Source organism: Taeniopygia guttata, chromosome W (assembly GCF_048771995.1).
Source record: "Taeniopygia guttata chromosome W, bTaeGut7.mat, whole genome shotgun sequence".
In the NCBI taxonomy this organism is placed as follows: domain Eukaryota; kingdom Metazoa; phylum Chordata; class Aves; order Passeriformes; family Estrildidae; genus Taeniopygia; species Taeniopygia guttata.
The window spans coordinates 17,064,158-17,078,934 of NC_133064.1; positions in this window are offsets into that span (position 1 = coordinate 17,064,158).

A 14,777-nucleotide genomic window follows, 5' to 3' on the forward strand; every position below is an offset into this window, starting at 1 on the left:
CAGCATAGGAGTGATGATGTTATGTGCAATCCTCTTGAAGCGACCTCCTGGTCATATTTAAAGGAAGGGAACAATAAGTACCGTGTCCAGAACTAGAGAAGCCCTGCCTCTAGCCAGGTAAAGGAGAGGGTCTATTGGATTGTGTTGATCCGATGGCCTGGCACATCAGACCCCAAAAAGTATAAGTCTTTAGTTGACACTGGCACACAATGTACTTTAATGCCATTGAGAAATGTGGAGGCAGAATCCATCTCTTATTTCTGGGGTGACAGGGGTATCCCAACAGCTGACTGGACTGGAAGCTGAAGTGAGCTTGACCAGGAAGGAATGGCACAAACACCCCATCGTGACTGGTCCAGAGGCCCTGTGTATCCTTGGCATAGATTGCCTCAGAAGTGGGTATTTCAAAGACCCAAAAGGACACCGCAAGGAGAGGCAAGGCAAAAGCTCTAGTAGCTGATTTGCCGCTGGCAGAGGCCGCTCTGATGCGAGCTTGGAACCTCCCCAGGTGGCCTGGACTGGCACCTAGATGAGAGAGGAAAAGGGGGTGCTTCCCATTTCAAAAAGGTTCCTGCAAACTCACGGGGGTGGCAGCTGGTCTCAGTGCTAGTAGTGGTTGAGGTGCGGGCGGCGGACAGCTGACGGCTGGAATCTTCTCATCAGCAGCGGGCACAGGTGGGGAAGGTAGGCAGAACTCAATCGTAGTGCTGAGTTGCAGCGCAGCAAAGTCCCGGGTCGGAGCGCACAACCTCTCACGGCACCATGCCGCAGACAGTTTGCAGATCCCCTGAGTGGAAGAGCCCACCCCCCCCCCCCCCCCAGGTAAAACTTCCCAACCCCCACTGGAGAACTGTAGTATCATAGACCAGCCCAGGTGTGAAGGGACCTTGAAAGATCATTTGGTGTAGCCTGTTGTGGGAAAGGGAGCCTAGATGAGATTATTTAGCACCCTGTCCTATCGCATCTGGAAAACCTCCAGCAACGGGGACTGGTGCAACTTGTGCCCGTTGTCCGTTGTCTTCTCCACGTGGCTCCCTTGAACTACTGGAATACTGTGTGGAGGTTCCCCCTGAGCCTAGGTAGGTGCCTAACATTTTGCAACTAATTCCTTTGTCATTGCTAGCCTTCATGCAGCTGCTAGCTGCTTTTAGATGTTCCTCCACAGCTTTTGGATCATGCTGAGCCCATTTGCCTGAGTATTTAGGACTTAGGCTTATTCGCTGCTTCTGTAAGTATTCAACGATATCTCTTGCCATCCCTCTGACTATGCCAATTGGTGCAAACGGGTGTTTTAGGTCGCTTAGAATCGCCAGAAAAAGTATCAGCAAAAGCAGGTTCTCCAGCCCTTTGGGCATCTTCATGGCCCTCCTTGGGACGCTCTCCAGTCTGTCTGCCTTTTTTATTGAATTCTGGGGACCAGAACTGGACACAGAGTGCGGCCTGCAGGCATGGCCTCTGTGAGAAGAGGCCAGGGTCTGCTCTGTGCTAGACGCAGCTAGTTTTCACCAGCTCGGCACCAGACTTCCCTGAGAGCCAAAGCTGAGCAACTCAGCAGAGCTGGTGGCACCCCTGTGTAAGCATATTTAAGAGAGGGTAAAGTGCTGTCTGGGGCGGGTATTTCCCTGCTGCCCTTAGATCTGGCAGGTGGCTATGTCCTGAAGGAACTTTTTCATCTTATTGTCTCCTCCTGTCCTATTGAGAAGGGGCGGTGAGAGAACAGCTGGTTGAGCCCCTGGCAGCCCGCCAAGGTCTGACCTCATAAAGCCTGAAAGGCATATTCTTCCTTGTAGAAGGGGGTGTGTGGCTTAGAGATTTTAGGAACAGGGAAATTAATTAGGGACTGAATGTTGATTTGAGTGAAGGGCGGGTACCAATCCGTCTTCTATAACTGCAACTTCAGCAGCAAAGGACAGCTGAGAATCAGGCCCCAATGATGCTGGTTTGGGTGTTGCTAAGACGGAGTTCATTTCCCCATAGCAGCTCTCACAGTGCCATGTGTCACGTGAAAAAGGGAGGAGGCTTCCTTGACCCTTGGTGTGGGGGGATTTACTCAGTCTGTAGTGTTTAATTTGTCTGTGTTTCAGGAAGGTTGAGACCGTTGTGCCCGACCAGTCTGTCAGCATCCCGTTGTGGGGATCCTTCACTGAGCAGTCCTACTGGATCAGAGGCTGGTTCGACTGACTTAGGGAAACACACCAACAGTGTAAGGGAGACCCCTCAGCAGGTCTTCCCCTTTACCCACTGTGTTACCTGCTGCTGCCGACTGGTAGCGTCCGCCAAGGATTCACACTAACAGTTTACGGAATAGCACTCTTTATTAATATAAATTGTGACGGGTTACGGTTCGAAGATTGTCGGTGATAGTGTCTGACTGCAAAAATATATCTGAAGGAATATACAGACAAGCTCTAATCCCCAATAAAATGTTCAGCGTGCATAGAGTATGATTCTTATCCAACACGCATCTCTATGGGGGAGAAGACAGGTTGAGCCCATCAACTGATCCCAGCAGCTATGATGGAGTCTTCCCTAACTTTTCCCCATTCTCGACTTATTTTTATAGTATTTCTGTGTGTTTAGGTGGAGCTTGAGTGACCCTAGTCATGCATACTTTTGTTACTGATTGGTGTAAAATTCTCTTGCTTTGCTTTTAAAGATACAGTCAAAAAGAATATAGAGCACATGCCCAGGGAGGGGTGGTTGCGCTTTGGAGGTGGGTAACTTTGGGATGGAGGTGTACGTTAATATTATTATTAGGCTTTAATGAAGCAAGTTCACCTAAGGAGAGTGATTTCACCACAGTTGCTGCCTCAGCAGTAAGACATCTTCCCCTATCTCCCTTGGTTGACAGGTGGTATGCCGTTTATCAGCTGCAAAGTGCCGTCGAGTTCCCTTCCCTGCAAGGATTTCTGCAGAGCCTGGCCTTCGCTCTGCTCCACCCTCCGTTCCATCCCCCTTAGCAGGTGTGTGTGTGTATGGGGAATCATCACGGAATAGGTTTCAAACCATGCCAACTGCATTCCACCCAGGGAGCAGCAACTGTGATTTACCCTATAATTCCCGCACTGTTATAACTCCTGTGAGGATGCTAATATAACCCCTAAGTTTCCTCTAATTGAATCCCCAGTTACCGGTCCACAGGGTCCCCGGTCATTTTCCCACACCGAGCTTTGCACTGGTAGCTAGAAAGGTGTTGATCACACCCCAGCGTTTTGGCTACTGCTGGGCAGTGTTGGCACAGCATCAGCGCTGTCTCTCCAACATTCTGTCCCTCATCAGTAGGCTGGGGGTGGGCAAGGTCCTGGGAGGAGACACAACCAGGACAGCTGACCCAAACTGGCCAGAGGGCTATTCCATACCATATGACATCAGCCCAGAAATAAAAGCTAAGTTAAGGAGGGGGAAGGGGACACATTCCTTATTTACAACGTTTGCCTTTCGGAGCAACCCCTACGCGTGCTGGAGCCCTGCTTCTTAGAAAGTGGTCGGACAGTGCTTGCTGATGGGAACTAGAGGATATAATTATTTGTTTTTCCTGTTTGCTTTTTCGTGCAAAAACCTTCTCTTTTCCTTTAGTAAACTGCCTTATCTCACCCTGTGAGTTGTTTTCCATCTTATTTTCTCTCTGTGTCAAGCTGAGAAGGGGGAGTGATAGAGCGGCTCTGGGGGCACCTGGCATCTGGCCAAGGTCATCCCACCACCGATGCTTTTGATGCCATCCAGGTGTTGCAGGATAAGGGCGCTGATAATGCGGGTAAATAATTGGCTGCAGAGCTGGTGCTTGCAACAGTGTTCTGGGTTCTATGAGCATGGGACCCTGTTTTTGGATCAGCATGTGCTTGGGAGAGCGGGGCTCCACCTCACTGAGCGGAGCAAAGATATTTTTGCCAGTAGGATAGCTGACCTCATTAGGAGGGCTTTAAACTAAAAGTGAGCTGTCGCGGCTGGGCGTCCCCAAACTGGTTGTAATTGGCATTGACTCCATGATTCACAGAAGGCTGATCGATCTCTTTAATATAAAATAAATAAATATATCATTATTAAGAAACCCATTGCTTTTATAGACAGTGAGGATACACCTGGACCTAATTGGTCCTCCAATCCAAACACCATCGCCATTGGCTAATTAAGAAACCACCCTTTGGCAAACAAATCTCCATAACACATTCCACATGTTCACAATAAGAGGTGCAGCAAGTGAAGATAAGAATTGTTTCTCATTCTTTTCTCTGACCTTCTCACAGCCTTCCTCAGAAAGGCCTGGGAAAGTTATGTGTTGCTCTCTGTGGCCAGAGAGCTGCTGCCACAGTGAGGGCGTGAGGAGGGAGAGAATAATCAGCAGCCCTGTGCGGGAGTGATGGACAGGGTCAATGAACAAAGGGCAGGGCAAGAGCTCCAGTACCTGAGAGTCCCCCTTAGAACCTGAAGGCAGCGGTGGATGTCACAGCTGCAAAGTGTGCCCAGCAGAAAGATCTCCTTGGACGCGTAAGTTTTAAAAGAGGAGATTGACAGGAATCCAGGTACACGGACAGGAGTTCAATGCCAGGTATTGTACGCTGTCCCAGGCTAACCGACGTCCTGCCTTCAGAGTGCACAAAAGAGAGGTAAGCCAGAATGTAACCTCGAGGTGACTGACACAAGTAACTCCTGAGATGAAGGAGACCGGATGCACTTCTGTGCTCAGGGTAGAAGGAAGAACCCTCCCCCATCTCCTGAAGTGCCCCTACATAACAGACAGGATGCTCCTGGTTTGGAGACTGAAGAGCACATGAGTAATGGACGGGACCCAGGACAAAGCCAACCATGCAGAGCTGACCTAACCACCTGCCCACGTTAGAACCAGTGCGACCAGAGAAGCACATAAAGGTATTAGTAATTGGAGATTTCCTCCTGAGAAACACTGAGACACCCATTTCCCACCCAGACGATTTCTCTAGAGAGCGCTGCTGCCTACCAGGAGCTCGCATTCACGGTGTCACTGAGAGGCTGCTGAGGCTGGTGAACCCTACAGGTTATTGCCTGCTCCTACTCTTCTCTGTAGTTTCAGATAAGGCAACTTAGAGCCCTCTCAGGAGTCTATTATGTCTGTAGGAGCGATGCAAAAAGGATGGGGAGCACAGGTGATGGTCGGCTCTGGTGGTGTCCAGTCTGAGGAAGGGGTCCAGGAAGGAGGAGACGGACTGAACAGCTGAATGCCGGGCTGCGTAGCTGGTGCCATACTCAAGGTTTTGGCTTCTATGATCATGGATGTACCTTTAAGAAGCCGGGTCTGTTGGGAGCTGATGGGATTCATGCGACCAAGCGGGGCGAGATCGTCTTTGCCGGTAAGCCGGTTAGACTTACAAGGAGGGCTTTAAACGAGACTCAGCAGGGAAAGACGATGGAGTTCTGAGCAACAGAGAAGAGCCAGGGGCTGGTGATGTGTTGGGAACCAAGAGGGGAATACTTGAGAAATGCTGCAAAGGAATTGGGGCTTGATCCTTGTCCAAAAAAGTGACGCAGTCGACAGCCCAACGGAAGTGCCTCTGTACCAATTCATGCAGCATGCATAAGAGAGAGGAGCTGGAAACCACTGTGCAGCCGGAAAGCTAACAATGTAATCACTATGGTAGAAATGTGCTGGGACAACTCAAATGACTGGAGCTGTGCAATCAGTGGCTATAAACTGGAAGCAGGGACACACATTCTGGGAAGAATCTAAAGATGCCGCCCAGGTCTGTAGGGATGGGATCAGAAAAGCTCAGGCAAAGCTGCAGCTGACTATGGCAGGGGATGTAAAGAATCGGACAATGGGCTTCCACAGGTGCATTGGTCAGAAAATAAGACTAAAGAAAGGGTACGCAACCCACGTGCCCCCTCCCTCCCCCCCGCCCCCCGCTGCTGATAAATAAGCCAGGAAGTCTAGTGGCCAGCAACATGGAGAAGGCTGTGGTACTCGGTGATTCATTTTTCTCTGTTTTCACAGGCACAGTTACCACACCTCTTGAGACCCTGAACCTCAAGGCAGGGACTTGGGGAACAAAATCCCTTCCATCATAGGAAACGATCTCTTTTGAGACCACCTGAGGAACCTGTGGATACACAAGTCCTGCACCTCTGGGGAGGCGCAACCCCATGCACCAGTACATGCTGGAGGCCGTTTGGCTGGAAAGCAGCTTTGCAAAATAGGACAGTGTGTCCTTGCCTGAAAGGCGGCCAAGGATATCCTTAGCCCGATATAGAGGAAAGCAGGGTTCATATATGTATATATGATACAAGACAGTTGAGCGGATCATTCAAGGTGGTCACTGTCCCCGGGGGTGCAGGGCACCAAAGAGCACCCTTGGGCAGCTCTGGGGACACTGCCTATTTTTTTAGAAGCCTCCTATCCAGCTTAACGCAAATCCTACTCTCCTGAGCCCTCAAGCCAGCAGTGCGGAACGCACGCTTTGCATTTTATTTGCTTCCAGGAGACGTGCAGCTTAGAAATGTCTGCAATGGAAGTGGGGCTTTCAGCAAACAATGTAGAGCAACTTCTGTTGTTTTTTCAAAATGTCCTGAGAAGTTAAAGCCAGGCCTGCCCTGGCCAAAGCAGTCATTTGACTGGAGGGAGCAGCACCAAAAAGGGACAGGCACCTTTGGGGTGGACTCGATGTGGTAACAAATAACAAGCAACAGTACTTGTAGCTACTACAGCGTCTTCTGCGACCTCGTAGCCCGCCCTCAGGGTCGCAGCACTACACGGGACAGATCCCTCCGCGCCCCGCGGGCGCCAAGTCGACGAGGGCGGACTCGCCAAGGGGGCGGGGGAAAGCGAAAATGGCAGGCGAGACAGCAAATGGAGACGCGGGCCACGATCCGTCGGCCCAATGGGCGCCGCGGAGGGCTCGGCTTAGTGGAGGAAGTGTCGGGGCGGCCACGGGCGTTGTCCTTGGCTGGCGAGAGTGTCGGCGTGCCGGCCTGTGGCCCTGGTGGTGCCACTACTGTCTTCGGAAAGATTATCGGCAAGGCGTTTCTCTGGTGTCGTTAGCGACGAGGACGAGGAGGTAGCCGCACCCTTGCTCTGTGCGCGGTTCCTCTTCCCTTCCCCCTCCTCCCCCTACCCCCTCCTCCCGCGCTTGCAGGCATCTGAGCCGAGGACCGGTGTGCGGTGCCCGGGCGCGCGGCAGGGTGCTGCTGCTGCGGGTGGGTGCAGGGACGGGGGACGGACGGGGCCTCTCTGGGTTGTGGCGCTCTCTACTGCACCATCCCCTAAACTTGTTCTGAGCCGCACCCCCACCCCTCCGGCTGCCGCGGGCCTACTGGGTTGCTGGTGTTGTCCGGACTCGCCTCGCATTTCACCCCCACCGTGTCGTGTGCGCGCGTAGAGAAGGGCCTCTGACGGTAACTTGGCCTCAATGTGTCTCCTAACAGCATCGAAGAGGTTTCGCAGCTTCACTCTGCTGGGCTGTGATTCTGAACCCACAAGCTGGATTATTAGGGCAAGGAATTACGGCTTTCTCTAGTTAAAAAAATAAAATAAAATAAAAAATTACAAAGTGGTCATCCTGCAGGCTGCAAAGGCTTTCCAGAACTTGTTTCTGTGGGGAAGTAAGACCGTGATAACAGCATTCTTGCAAGGGTCACTAGTGTTGGTGCTGGAAACTAGAGTGAGCTGCTTAGCCCAGGGGGAAACCAGTACAGCCGTTGCCTATGCGATGTTAACTTTAAGGTAATATCCCATATGACTTGGTTATTAAAATGCTAACGTTCAGTTAACAGGGATGCCTTTTGCTTTTAAAGGCAGAGCTTGCATGCAGTATAGAAGACAGACTCATCCTATGCACTTGCAGGCTGCCTGTCATTATGCGTGTGTTCGATACTTGAGCTCCCTGTCCTGTGGGAAATGAATGGCCGCTGCTCTTCCACTTCACTAAACTCTTTGATGATTCAGTTAAGCCATTTGTCTCCAGTCTCTGCATGGCCCACATCCAGTAGAAAAACTGCTTAGGAAACAATCAGCCCGAACTAAAACATACCGGAGGTTGTTAATTGCAAGTAGTGGCCTGTCTCCTTAGCCCATTGTCTTGCATGACGAATCCCACTTCTGGAGGGGGCTCTGTGAAGATGTCGTGTTTTGGGTATAGAAAGCATTATAATAATGCAAGAAAAATCAATGTTCTGGCTGGTGTTTGGGTATCTGGTAATCTGCTTCTGTAGGAGTTCAGCGGGGCAGATGGGTTTGCATAAGCTCTTACCTTTCTCTAAAGCCGGTTATGTTTTAACTGTTTAATCTTCCTCCAGTGCCGTACGTTCCATGATCTTTTGCCCCTAGACGGGACGCTTTTCCTAGTCATGCCTAAGGAGCCAATTATCGAGTTGTCTGAAGCAGGAGGTTCTGGTGAATCTGTAAGTACTGTGTGAGCTTTCTGTATGCTAAACTGTACCTGTAGATAGTTCCTCATTTACTGGACTCTTTCCTCTGCCCCCTTTCCCCCTTGATAGGGCACAGTAGGCTCCTTTGGGTTTTCTGGCGCTGTCATCTTTTTGCCTCTAGCTTGTAATGGAGTTGAGCTTTTTGACTAAAAGCAGTGCTATCAAGCAGTACTGGTCCCTGGGTATGTATTTCTGGTGCAAAATGCAGTGTTGTTTTGGAGCGCAGTCTGGTGCCTATTGCCGTGGTTTAGAGTAAGAGTAGTAGAACTTCTAACATGCAGAAGAGCGCTTGGGGTTTTTGGCAGGTCAGGGGCAAGGAAGGACAAAGCTGGTTGAGAGGTGCTGGATTTTTTGCTTTTAGCTATGAAAGCCATGTTGAAAGACTTTGTAAACCTACGCAAAAGGCAGCGTAAAGTTTCTTTTCCACCAGGGTTGGTTATGTTGCCTGAAGACACAATGGGGGCTTTAACCCTGAGACAAAGTCTGCTTGCGTGGCTGTTTTGTAGTCCTTTGCTGTTTAGCTTGAGAAAAATTGCCTAGCTCTCTGTGGCCCCTATGGCGTGCATAATTGGTCTTGGTGACTTTGCTTGGAACGCTTCAGTTGCCGGCAGTCGGACGGGCATTAATTTGACATGCAATGGTTGAATTGCTAGGAATTGGCTAGCTGCTTTCGCTGGGTGGTTCTCTGCTCTCGTTCCTTCCCTTCCTGCCCTCTTTATGTCTTCCTTTTTCGTTTAATTTTACTTATTTATGGGTTTGTACTTCCTTCTCCAGCTTCTTGGGCATGTAATGATTGTTGGCGAGATGTGTGTTGCTCACCTGGGCCTGACCAATGGATTCCGGATGGTTGTGGATGAAGGGCCCGAGGGTGGGCAGTCTGTCTATCGCATGCATCTACCCGTTCTGGGTGGCCGTCAGTTGGGCTGGCCGCCTGGCTAAGATTTTAGCACCGCAGGAGTTGCTGCAAGTGTACAAATCACCACTGAATGGATTTCGTCTGTTGCCCATCAATCTAGCGGCTTTTGATGTGTAATATTTTTTTTTTTTTTTTGCCGTGTGTCTGTGGAAGGTAATAAAAGCTTTGAGCAGCAGTTGCACAATAAAGATTTGTCATGGGGATATCACCTCCGTGTTGCGTGTCTTACTGAGGGGAAGTAGTTCTGCAAGTTCAAACGGTGTCTCCCTGGAATGCAAGTAGTGGAATGTTTCAGCCAGGTAACAGCATTTCAGAGATAGGTAGTGATTGGCCTGTTTGTGTGAAGCTGGAAGCGCATCTTGTAGGAAGCAAAGTCTTAGCTCTTTGGCAGTGGTACGCCAACGTAGTAGGCTGCAGCTAAAACTGTAGAAGATACTGTGTGTGAGGCTGCATGCATGCTTTCCGAGGGTGTTTTCATCGTGGTGCCCTGTGTTGGAAGCATGCACCTCCTGTTGGACCTGGGTGTCCTGGTAACAGGAGTCGGGGTGCCAGTTTGGCACTATGTGCATGTCAGCAAACTGTATTGTACCACCCTCTGTCATTCCTGATGAACTGCCAATGATGGATCACTTGCAGTAGCTGCCTCCTGTACCCCCAACACCTCAGGCTACAAAGATGAGTGTTAAATGAGATAAGGGAGAAGAGGTAAACCTTCAAAGGCAGGGTAGTGTTTCTTTTCTTCACACAAATGACTCAGCCCTGATAACTCCCCTCTGGGGAAGCACCGGCACATTCCCACCCAGCCTGCGGGGTCATCTCTGCTAATGGGCCATAATGGACTCAATGGCACTAGGATAATAGGCAGCTGCAAGGACTTAGACCATCATAGACTCCCAGAATATCCCATGACTCACAGTATTGCATTCCTCCACTGTAAAACTCCCTGTCCTGGGGGAGGTACTGAGCATTCTCACCTGAACCTGAGCATATATATAATCCTTGGGTTTGGGGACTTGGGGCACCACCATTTGATGGATCCGGGGGAAGACCAGAATTTCAACAGTACTGTGACCCTCACCTTACGAACAGTGTGCCAATTTATACTCCGACTCTGTGGGTTAAAACCAGTTTTCTCTGTATCATTGTATTTTTTGTAATCTCGAATAAATTGTAACTCTGACCTGTAATCTCTCTTGAGGTAGTTGAATGGGATTAATTTCTCCTGCCGGTTTACTTTTAAACCAGCACATCTTTTGGGGCCCAGTGTGAGGCTCGAGAGAGGTCGGAATTGCAGTTTTGTTCTATAGCATTTGTGTATTGGGGTATAGCAACTTTCCTGGTCATCCTGTTTCTCGGTGTATTCACGTGCGTGTTGTGCCCTGTACATATTTCTGCATAGGGGGAAGTATTTGCCCCTCATGATGCTCTCTTTACGATCAGGAGAGGAATCAAAATTGCTTTGCTGATTTACTGCGTTTATGGCATGATAACATCAGCGGCACTGAGTTTCATTTGGAATGTGTATTCAGTCTTGTTTGCCTGTCCTAGTCTGGGCTGCTACCTCTGGGGCCTCATTGAGAGTGTCACCCAGCCTGATGCCTTGGAGTGGCTACCTGGAACAGAGGCTAGACAAGGTTTAGGAGGATAAAAGTAGGTATTTATTATGGGCCTTCAAAAGGTACACCTTGGGCAGTCAGAAGCCTCAGAGGCTACACCCAAGATGGACGATGGTGATGAGTTTTTCAGACAGATATAAGTTTGGTCCATTTACATATCAGGGGTTAATCCTCTAATTACAGCTTCAGTTAATGAAGTCATATGCCCCCAGTTTGCTCGCCGCCCCCAGTTCACTTTTGCTTATACTTTCCGGGGCCTGAGGCAGTAGGGTGTCCTTGGATCTCAGGCCTAGATGGGTTGTTTTGTCTGACTAAAATGTGGACACAGTTAGCTAACACTTTATATGGAGTTCAGAGTTCTGCACTAGTGCAGTACAGGATTTGAAGAATATAAGGCATCAAGCCTGTGGGGTGAAGAGGAGAGAATGTTTTTTTTCCAGCCCTTCAGGCCTGCTACAACAGTTTTTGAGAATGTTGAGTTCCCTCTAGATGTTAAGGACAGCATAACCTTCTTGTTAGTTCTGCTAAGTTTTCCCTATACGGCTTGCCCTGTCTACACCATGTTTAGAGTCAGGACACAGGCTTCTAGGGAATTTGTCTGGAGACCTGCCCTGGGAGCAGATCATCCTGAGTGGCATGGGATGTCGAAGGAGATGGGCCAGTATTTTATAAAATTTCTCTCTTCCAATGGTCTGGAAGTTCACCTCTGAACAACTGCAAGGACCCTGTTAAGAGATTTAGTTATGTGAAGGGAAAAGGCTCTTGACAGCTCCAGAGATGGACAACTCACAGCAACACGCCGGGCCCTGATCATTGCTTACCAGACACTGCTTGGTATGGTACAACACTTTCCGGAGGAGGAGAAAAGAAACAACTCAACAGGAACCATGTCCACACAAACCACATCTGAGCCAGAGGGAAAAGGAAACAAATCAACAGGCACCGTATGCATGCAAGCCATTGCTGAACCAGAAGGACAGCCTAAGCTGGTAGCAGTCGCCCTTGTTCAGAAAAGACAATCTGCATAGTGAGTGACGAGGAAGAGTCAGGACCTTCACATCCAGCAGAAGAGACAGAGCCAGAAAACGTCACTCGATCCCAATCCCTGGGCAAGCTGCGTGAGCTGCGTAAAGAGTTCACACGCGAGTCAAATGAGTCCATATTGACCTTGCTGCTCTGAATCTGGGATGCCATGGCTGATGATACAATTCTAGATGGTAGCGAAGCCAGGCGACTGGGATCCAGTGTCCGGGGGTGTGGCTATTGACCGGGGGATTGGGAAAAGACAGGAAACTTTGAGCCTCTGGCGACGACTGCTGTCAAGTGTGAGGGAAAGACACCTTTGTAAAGGAGGATCTCCATGTGCCGCGAGGACAGTGGAACATGATGGAGCAAGGTGTCCGATGCCTGAGGGAATTAGTTGTGCTGGAGATCCTTTTTCTCAGAGGACAAGGGATTCCCTAAAAGTCTAGACGGTGTCCAGTACGCAGCACAAATGTGGCTGAAATTCGCTCAGCTCGGGTCAGAAATATATTCCTGTTACTTAGCGACGCTGCAATGGAGGGAGGGAGAAGATAAGGTGGGTGCATTGGTTAGTAAACTCAGCATTTATGAAGACACTGTCGCTGCCCCGTTACGGGCCCACGTCTCACCGGTGGAAATGAAACTGGCTGAGCATGTCTGGAGCCTGGAAGAGAAAATTGAAGAGGGCTACAGAAACTAAGAGAAGTGCTTAGGGAGGGAATCTTCCATATCTCGCCAGGACAGACGAGAGTCTCTGCTATTAGGAGCAGGCATCCCCCAGCTAAGGAGAGATTGTACGCTCCACGAGAGTATACTCCCGGCAGCATAGGAGTGATGATGTTATGTGCAATCCTCTTGAAGCGACCTCCTGGTCATATTTAAAGGAAGGGAACAATAAGTACCGTGTCCAGAACTAGAGAAGCCCTGCCTCTAGCCAGGTAAAGGAGAGGGTCTATTGGATTGTGTTGATCCGATGGCCTGGCACATCAGACCCCAAAAAGTATAAGTCTTTAGTTGACACTGGCACACAATGTACTTTAATGCCATTGAGAAATGTGGGGGCAGAATCCATCTCTTATTTCTGGGGTGACAGGGGTATCCCAACAGCTGACTGGACTGGAAGCTGAAGTGAGCTTGACCAGGAAGGAATGGCACAAACACCCCATCGTGACTGGTCCAGAGGCCCTGTGTATCCTTGGCATAGATTACCTCAGAAGTGGGTATTTCAAAGACCCAAAAGGACACCGCAAGGAGAGGCAAGGCAAAAGCTCTAGTAGCTGATTTGCCGCTGGCAGAGGCCGCTCTGATGCGAGCTTGGAACCTCCCCAGGTGGCCTGGACTGGCACCTAGATGAGAGAGGAAAAGGGGGTGCTTCCCATTTCAAAAAGGTTCCTGCAAACTCACGGGGGTGGCAGCTGGTCTCAGTGCTAGTAGTGGTTGAGGTGCGGGCGGCGGACAGCTGACGGCTGGAATCTTCTCATCAGCAGCGGGCACAGGTGGGGAAGGTAGGCAGAACTCAATCGTAGTGCTGAGTTGCAGCGCAGCAAAGTCCCGGGTCGGAGCGCACAACCTCTCACGGCACCATGCCGCAGACAGTTTGCAGATCCCCTGAGTGGAAGAGCCCACCCCCCCCCCCCCCCCCCAGGTAAAACTTCCCAACCCCCACTGGAGAACTGTAGTATCATAGACCAGCCCAGGTGTGAAGGGACCTTGAAAGATCATTTGGTGTAGCCTGTTGTGGGAAAGGGAGCCTAGATGAGATTATTTAGCACCCTGTCCTATCGCATCTGGAAAACCTCCAGCAACGGGGACTGGTGCAACTTGTGCCCGTTGTCCGTTGTCTTCTCCACGTGGCTCCCTTGAACTACTGGAATACTGTGTGGAGGTTCCCCCTGAGCCTAGGTAGGTGCCTAACATTTTGCAACTAATTCCTTTGTCATTGCTAGCCTTCATGCAGCTGCTAGCTGCTTTTAGATGTTCCTCCACAGCTTTTGGATCATGCTGAGCCCATTTGCCTGAGTATTTAGGACTTAGGCTTATTCGCTGCTTCTGTAAGTATTCAACGATATCTCTTGCCATCCCTCTGACTATGCCAATTGGTGCAAACGGGTGTTTTAGGTCGCTTAGAATCGCCAGAAAAAGTATCAGCAAAAGCAGGTTCTCCAGCCCTTTGGGCATCTTCATGGCCCTCCTTGGGACGCTCTCCAGTCTGTCTGCCTTTTTTATTGAATTCTGGGGACCAGAACTGGACACAGAGTGCGGCCTGCAGGCATGGCCTCTGTGAGAAGAGGCCAGGGTCTGCTCTGTGCTAGACGCAGCTAGTTTTCACCAGCTCGGCACCAGACTTCCCTGAGAGCCAAAGCTGAGCAACTCAGCAGAGCTGGTGGCACCCCTGTGTAAGCATATTTAAGAGAGGGTAAAGTGCTGTCTGGGGCGGGTATTTCCCTGCTGCCCTTAGATCTGGCAGGTGGCTATGTCCTGAAGGAACTTTTTCATCTTATTGTCTCCTCCTGTCCTATTGAGAAGGGGCGGTGAGAGAACAGCTGGTTGAGCCCCTGGCAGCCCGCCAAGGTCTGACCTCATAAAGCCTGAAAGGCATATTCTTCCTTGTAGAAGGGGGTGTGTGGCTTAGAGATTTTAGGAACAGGGAAATTAATTAGGGACTGAATGTTGATTTGAGTGAAGGGCGGGTGTTATTTCTATTGGTTTTCCCCCCCTCCACGCAGCCCCCCGAATGAATCCGACTAGCTCAGAGATAGGGGCTGTGAGGGGAGGAAATAGCATGGGAGAGGGAAAGGTATACAGAAGAGGCTCCTTACCCCAGGGTG